At 62.6% G+C, this 8,047-nt stretch overlaps 1 pseudogene; it reads left to right on the top strand.

The window, feature by feature from the left end:
- The first annotated feature begins 807 nt into the window (after positions 1–807).
- Positions 808–7,204, top strand: LOC102417982 (annotated as a pseudogene).
- The last annotated feature ends 843 nt before the right edge of the window (positions 7,205–8,047 follow it).

Below are 8,047 nucleotides of genomic sequence, written 5' to 3' on the forward strand. Positions count from 1 at the left end.
GAGCCTCCAGTCCTCCCTCCAGGGCTGCTGGTGCTGAGTGTGAGGGGTGCCCTCCCTGAGGGCAGGACCGCCCTGTGCTGCTCTGGGTCCCCACACCCAGCTCGGACGGCACACCCGTGGGCCCTCGGACCCAGGCTCAGCCACGTGGCTGCCCAGGAGCACACAGCCCTCTCTGTCCGGAGGCGACATGCCCAGTCCCCTGTGAACTCCCTTTGCTGGGCTCCGGAGCTCCAGGCGGGGGCCAGGCCGGGCCTGGAGGGAAGCAGGTCCCCTTCTCTGAGGGTGAGCCCAGGCCCTTGTCAATGAGCCACAATTGCACCCACCAGGGCCCCAACCCTCAGCCCCTGGCCTGGGTCACCTGACTATTTCCAGTTACCAGCCCAGGTGCACAGAGGGCACCAGGCACCCGGGAACAGCAGATCATGGGCAAGGAGGACCATCCCTGCACCCGTGCACACGTGTGTGTGTGTGTGTGTGTGTGTGTGAGAGAGAGAGAGAGAGAGAGAGAGAGAGAGAGAGAGAGAGTGAGTGCTCGCGTGTGCATGTGTTCTCACACACCTCTGTGACCTTGGCCCTGCCTGAACCCGCCTGGAAAGGGCAGCTATGAATGTGTGTGTGCCCGCACCTGCATGACCTTGGCCCTGAGCCTGGCTTAAATGGCAGCTATCCTGCCTGGAGGAAGGGATGGAGGGACCAGGAAGGGAAGGGAACCATCCACAGGCAGCTGCCAGCCCTGGTGGCTCCCGGATGTCTCCCGGATGTCTCCTGCCCCATAAATACCCCTGCTCAGAGGCAGGGCCCCGAGGCAGGCACACGCACCATGGGGCGCCCGGAGCTGGCTGTCTTTGGGCTCACCTGCTGCTTGGCAGTAGTGAGCGCAGCAAAGGTAAGTGAGAGCTCAGCGGGCGAGGAGGGGCCCCTGTCTGCTCCCCTAACCCGGCCTGAGAACTGGGTCCGGCACTGTGGAGGGGAGGGGGGTAGGCAGGTGAGGCACTGGCAGGAGGAGCCCCCAAGGGCCCTCACCCAGCAGGCAATTTCCTGGCCCTTCCTCTGCTCCTGCATCCAAACTCACACGATGGCACAGGCGCATCTCAAATACAGGACGCCCACGAACTTGAACGTCAGAAACCACGAATAAGTTCTGGTACAGGCGCTCTCCAGGGCACACAGGGAGCACTGACGCCAAACACAAACAAGGCACCGTGTACCCGAATCCCCAGTGTCACTGGCGTCCTCAGTGCTGATTTGCGGAGTCCGCCTTGGCAACCAGGGCCCTCTGGCTCTTCCTCTGTCCGGGGATGGCCATGGCCCCGGCACAGAAGGGAGCTGGGCCCTGAGCAGGCCAGCAGGTTGCCCATCACAGCCCCCAGCGTCGGAACAGGAGTCTGGACCTCAGTCTATCCCGGCCCCTTGCGCCTGAGAGGGAGCTACACCCACCTGCTTGCCAGTGGCCAGGGCCCCTCCATGGTGACTCAGGAGCCTCAGGGCCCAGACAGGCTCCCTTTCCTCACGGCCCTGCCCACGGGGTGAGGAGCAGGGCTTCCACATGAACCCACAGCTACAGGCAGGCGTTACTAGGGGCACCTCCTTGGAGCTGTGTCAGGGCCCCTAGAGCCTGCTGGGGTCACCCCACCCCACTGGCCCACCCAGTCTGCGCCCCCAGAGCCTGGCCCTCTCCCCAGCTGGGCGTGGTGCACACGGAAGGGGGCTTCGTGGAGGGCGTCAACAAGAAGCTCGGCCTCTTCGGCATCGGCGGCCGCTCTGTGGACATCTTCAAGGGCATCCCCTTCGCCGCCCCACCCAAGGCCCTGGAGAACCCCCAGCCGCACCCAGGCTGGCAAGGTGGGAATGGGTGGGTGGGTGCTGGGCTGGCTCTGTGCCTGGGGTGGCGGGTGGAGCCACCATCCTCACGCCAGCCCCTCTGGTCTCCCACAGGGACCCTGAAGGCCAAGGACTTCAAGCAGCAATGCCTGCAAGTCACTCTCGCCCAGAACGACACCGAGGGCTCAGAGGACTGCCTCTACCTCAACATCTGGGTCCCCCAGGGCAAGAAGGAAGGTACATCCCCCCACCCCATGACCTCCAGGTCCCCAAACCTGCATGAAGCACCGAGGCAGCCAGAGGCCCAGCCCTGCCCAGCCCCTTGGCTGTGTGTGGGCTCCAGAGCTGAAATTCCCTGAAACAAGCACCCAGAGAGGGTGGGGAGGGGCAGCTGGGGTCACCGGGCCTGCTCTCCTCCCTCAGTTTCCCAGAACCTGCCTGTCATGATCTGGATCTACGGAGGAGCCTTCCTCTTTGAGTCCGGCCAAGGGTTCAACTTCTTCAGTGACTATCAGTACGACGGGGAGGAGATCGCCTCCCGGGGCAATGTCATCGTGGTCACATTCAACTACCGCCTCGGGCCGCTGGGCTTCCTCAGCACTGGGGACGCCAACCTGCCAGGTGTGCTGGGCGCCTTGGGCCAGGGGTGAGGGAGCTGGCAGGGGCCCTTCAGCACTGCTTTCTCCCAACAACTCCTGACAGCCTCCCAGAAAGACCCAGAATTCTACTGGCAGAGCAGGAAGCTGGGGATGGACAGTGAGACACAGGAGCCCATCCGCAGCTGTAGCGAGAGAAGAGGCCGCCAGCCTGCCAGCCAGGGACCCAGGACACCAGGGAGCAGGGACAGGAGACCAGGGAGCAGAGACAGGGACTCAGGGAAAGACAGAAGATGAGACATTGAGGTGATGACTCGGGGGAAACAGGGCCGAAGTTCAGACAAGAGGGACGGTGTCAGGGAGAGAAATGAGCAGCCTGGCCCTCTTGCTCCCGGTCCTCTACTGAGCCCCCAGCACTTCATTCAACCAGGTTCCTGGGGACCCACCATGCACCATCCTGGGGCTTAACAGGGTTCTCCATATGGAGGATGCTGTCCCTCTACCCCAGTCCCTGATGGGCTCCAACCCTGCCCCTCCCCCGCCCCTCGCCCCCGCCCCAGGTAACTATGGCCTTCGGGACCAGCACATGGCCATCGCGTGGGTGAAGAGGAACATTGCGGCCTTCGGGGGGGACCCCGACAACATCACCATCTTTGGGCAATCTCCTGGTGCTGACGAGTGTCTCTCCTCAAGTCAGGTGACTGGTGGGGGCCAGCCTTCCTGCTAGGCTGTGGGCTGAGCTGCTTGTGGCTTAGGTGAGCTAAGATGGGCTGAGACAGCTCATTGGGGTGGGTGAAAATGAACACTGATGACTGCTGACGGAGTTGGGGGAGCTGAGGGGGGCTGCAGGAGCTGATGGGGTTTGAGGGACCTGACGGGGGTTGGGGGAGCTAAGGGGGGCTGAGGGAGCTGATGGGGGTTGGGGGAGCTAACGGGGACTGGGGGAGCTGATGGGGCTTTGGGGAACAGCTTGAAGCTGACAGTCTAGCTAACCTTCGTGGAGCCCGGGTGGGCAGGAGAGGCAAGGCCGTGGTGACAGGACCTCTGTGTGTCGCAGATCCTCTCTCCCTACAACAAGGGCCTCATCCGGCGAGCCATCAGCCAGAGCGGTGTGGCGCTGGTCCCCTGGGCCATCCAGAAGAACCCTCTCTCCTGGGCCATGCAGGTAAAGGGAGCTGTGGTGGGGGAGGGGCTCGGGTTATGTCCTGTCTACTCCCTGTCCCGGACCCCATCCCGCTCTGCCCCACCTTGGCCTCACCACCTGTCTCCCCCCAACCCCCAGATCGCCATAGAGGTGGGCTGCCCCCTGGATGATGCCGCCAGGATGGCCAAGTGTCTGAAGGCCACCGACCCCCGGGCCCTGACACTCCCACCAGGCATCGAATGTGAGTGGGGGCTCCACATGGGGGCCGGCCATGCTCCCCAAGAAGTGAGGAAGTGCCGGGTCTGCGGCCTGGCCCGTCACCCGCTCACTGGCGCCTGTAGGCAGCGACATGCCGCCATGGCCCTGATGCCTGTGTGGCCCGACTGGCTGTGCTGAGGGCGCCATCCCGCCCTCTTATCCTCCCTGGGTCCTGACCCCTTTGGGAAGCAGGTGCACATTTGGGCCCACCCCCAACCATGCCACGTACAGTCATTTGCACCCAATTTTAGGGAGTCTCCTCCATGCACTCACTCTCCGCCTCTGAACACCTGCTGTGGCCATTGCCCGCCCAGCTCTGCCCTGGCCTCTGGGCAAAAACAGCCTCGATTGTCGGCGTCATCGGCCCCATAGGCTGCAACTCTCTTCCAAGGCCAAGTACTGGGGCCCCGTGTGTGTCCCACCCACTGTGCATGAAGCCAGAGTGCCCGGCAGGACGGACCCATGCAACCACCACAGCTCCAAATGCACACCCACCATTGCCTCAACCCACGGAGAACCGTGGGGCCTGTGAAGGCCAGCTTGTCCGGCGGCCCCGAGCCAGCCGTGCGGTCTCTTCAGGGGCCATTCAGGGTTCCGGGGGGCAATGCGGACCTGGCACAGGGCCTGGCTCACAGACCAGAACAGGCCCGCCCTCACTCCAGCGGCTCCTCAATTGCTCTTGGGCTTCCTCCTCCCGATTCTGGCCGAGCAAGAAGAGAGAGGGAGGACAGGGACGTCCACTCCATGACGGGACAGGCGCGGCCGCAGGCCCAGGGGCTGTCAGTGGGATGGTTTGGCCCCAGGGAGCCTGTGGCAGTCTGCACACAGTGTGGGTTGCCACACTGGGGGGTGCTGACATCAGCAGGTGGGGCCAGGGAAGCTGCTCCACACCCGCAGGGCAGCCCAGGACTTAGAATTATCCGGCCCCATGTCAGGGGGACAGGCTGAGGACCCTGGTCAGGATCAGAGGAGGCAGGGGATGCCCCTGGGCCTGGGGTCTGGCAGGGGGGCTCTGGAAGGTACAAGGACCCCTGCTCTCCAAGCAGACCTCTTCCTGTACTCTTTGGGCATCCTGCCTGTCGTGGATGGAGACTTCATCCCCGACGACCCCATCAATCTTTTCACCAACGCGGCCGACATCGACTTCATCGCTGGCACCAACAACATGGACGGCCACATCTTTGCCAGCAATGAAATGCCGGCCATCAACAATAACAAGCAGACCGTCACGGGGTGAGTAGGGCGCAGGATCAAGGCGGTGCCTAGGGGTCTCTTGGAGAGGCATCAGCTGAGGGAGGAGGCCGACAGGTGTAGAGGACCATGTGCAGGTCCCTGGGGTGGGGGTGAGGGTGGGGGTGGGGGGTTGGCGTGGGGGTGCACGTGGCTCCCCTCCCACTGCCCGGGTTGAGGGTCCAGTGCCGGCTTGGTCCCTGCAGGGAGGACTTCTTCAAGCTGATCAGCCAGGTCACCATCGCCAAGGGGACCAGAGGTGCCAATGCCACCTTTGACTTCTACACGGCGCCCTGGGCCCAGGACTCCTCCCAGGAGGCCAAGAAGAAGACGATGGTAGACTTTGAGACCGACGTCTTCTTCCTGATGCCCACGAAGATGGCCGTGGCCCAGCACAGAGCCAATGCCAAGTGAGGGCCAGGGCAGGGGAGGCCCACCTGGGTCACGCACCTGCCCAGCAAGGCCTCCCCAGTGGGCGGCTCAGGGGGTCAGGGAGGCCCAGCGGCGCCGGCACCATGTGCCCTGCCCAGGCCTGACGAAACTGAGAAGGCCCCTCCTCTCCTCCCAGCTCAGGGGCCTTTACAGAGCCCTCCTCAGCCCACAGGCCTCCCCTGGCAGCATCTGCTATCTACTCCCCTCCCCCACGCTGAGGGGGACAGAACAGGGATGATGGTCTCTGTTGTGGGTTTGGAGTTTGCCAACATTCAAAACAACTTTGGCCTTCGGCCAGCTGGTAAACCTCCAGGGCCCAGGGCGGTGCCTGGGGGCCTCTTGGAAAACAAAAAGTAAGTTAGGAGTGTTGACAGGAAGGGAGAGATATACCATCCGATGAAGAACAAACATTCATCTGTGGAGAAAAAGAAGATAGGCTTTGGGGAGGGAAGTGTGGATACACTTGAAATCCCAGAACCACAAACCCCACCGCCTTCCCTTCCCCGGGTGCAGGGATCCAGGTCCCTCCTGAGTCTGGGGATCTCCCGGCTCTTCCCTGCTCTCCCCATGGCCTCCCTCCAGGGCCCAGCTCTGGGCTGGGGGGCCCAGGTGAGCTCCCTGCCAACCTGGGCCGTGTCCCTCCCTCCTCAGGAGTGCCCGGACCTACACCTACCTGTTCTCCCAGCCCTCTCGCAATTCGTCCTATCCCAGCTGGGTGGGCGCTGACCACGGTGATGACCTCCAGTACGTGTTTGGGAGGCCCTTCGACAAACCCCTGATCTACCGGGCCCAAGACAGGACTGTCTCCCGGACCATGATCGCCTACTGGACCAACTTTGCCAGAACTGGGTAAGGTGGGTGAGGCTGGGCCAGGCCTCCTGCCACCTGGGCCCACATGCCTGTCCCCTCACGTATACTTAACCTCCCTGAGCCTCAGTACCCCCTATGTGTGAGGATAGGAGGTACTGGAAGGGCCCTGGCCGGTTTGGCTCAGTGGATAGAGCCTGGGCCAGTGTACTGAATGGTCCCAGTTTGATTCCCATCAAGGACACATACCTCATTTGTAGGCCCCAACCCCAGCTCTGGCTGGGCGTGTTTGGGATGTGTCTCTCTCACATCAATGTTGCCCTCTCTCTGTCTCTCCCTCCTTTTCACTCTCCATTGAAATAAATGAATTAATATCTTTAGTTTCAGGTTAAACTAAGGAGGGGAGTACTGGCTGGGCCTCAGTTCACGCACATGCCCAGCCCGTGCCCAGGAGACAGTGAGGCCCCGGTGGTCGGGTCAGCACGGAGGTCTCCAGCCTCCTGTGAGCCCTCAGACCGACACGGCCTTTTCTCTCATCTGCAGGGACCCCAACCAGGGCCACTCGGCCGTGCCCACCCAATGGGAGCCCTACACCCAGGAAAACGGCAACTACCTGGAGATTAACAACAAGATGGATGGCCAGTCCATGAAGCAGCACCTGAGGAGCAGCTACCTGCAGTACTGGACCCAGACCTACCAGGCTCTGCCCACCGTGACAGGAGATGGGGCAAACCTCGTGCCCTACTCGGACGACTCTGAGGCCGTCCCCTGAGCCCCCCACTGGTGACTCTGAGGGGCCTTATATGCATGCAGCCATTGGCTTCTAATGTCCTGGCCCCAGAGGCCACAGATGGAACTAGGGAGCCCACGTCCCTCCCCAGCGCTTCCTGAATAAAGCCGCTTCTCTCTGGCAACCCTCTTTGCCTTCATGACCTCAGCTGCCCGTATAGACTCTGCATGTGTTTGGCTCAGGAAGTGGGGTGCCCCCTCATTTCAGAGGAGAAAAGAGGGTCAGAGAAACATCAGCGCCAGGACTGAGCTCAGGCTGCGGGCCCTGAGTGGGGCCCCGGGCCCTGTGGGCAATTGCCTCACTACCAGTGGGCCCAGCCTCGGCCACAACCTCAGGGTGCGGGGAGCGGGCTCTATCTAACAGGGAAGGCCTGGTAGAGAAACGGATTCGCCTCCAGCTGGATCCCAGGCAGAGACAGTAACGCATCCCGCTGGGCTCAGAGCAGAGGGTACAGGGCTGGGCCTTGGGTGCCCCCTGGCAGGGCCAGGGGTGCTGCCCGCTGGCTCTGGCAGAGTCCGGAGGGGAGCGGGAGGCAGTGGTCAGATGCAGGGCCATGGCCACCTCAGCAAGGTCTGGGATGGGGCACCGCCTGTACCGAGGGCTCCCCCATCCTGACCTCACATGGCCCGGGCGGTGGGCACTGTGGACACCCCCCGGTTTGGACAGTTACTGTGAGACATGCTCACCTGTCCGAACTCAAATGACAGACAGAGACAGAAGTGCGGTGAAAGCAAGACCTTGAATGCGCTCTGGAGGGCGGGTGTCCGCCCATTGCACAGGCTCACCTGGGTGGGAACACAGCCCATTTATTTGGCCCCTCCTCCGGTTCCTCATTGGCTGCGTGCTATCGGCTCAGCTGTTTCCACTAGGTTCTCCCATTGGGCCATTTAAAAAAATTGGGCTGAGGCCTTTTCTAGTTGCCTCCCCCTCCCCCTGTCTAGCTGAGGCCAGTGCCTGGAGGGTCTCCAC

Source organism: Myotis lucifugus, unplaced genomic scaffold, assembly GCF_000147115.1.
Source record: "Myotis lucifugus unplaced genomic scaffold, Myoluc2.0 scaffold_565, whole genome shotgun sequence".
In the NCBI taxonomy this organism is placed as follows: Eukaryota; Metazoa; Chordata; class Mammalia; order Chiroptera; family Vespertilionidae; genus Myotis; species Myotis lucifugus.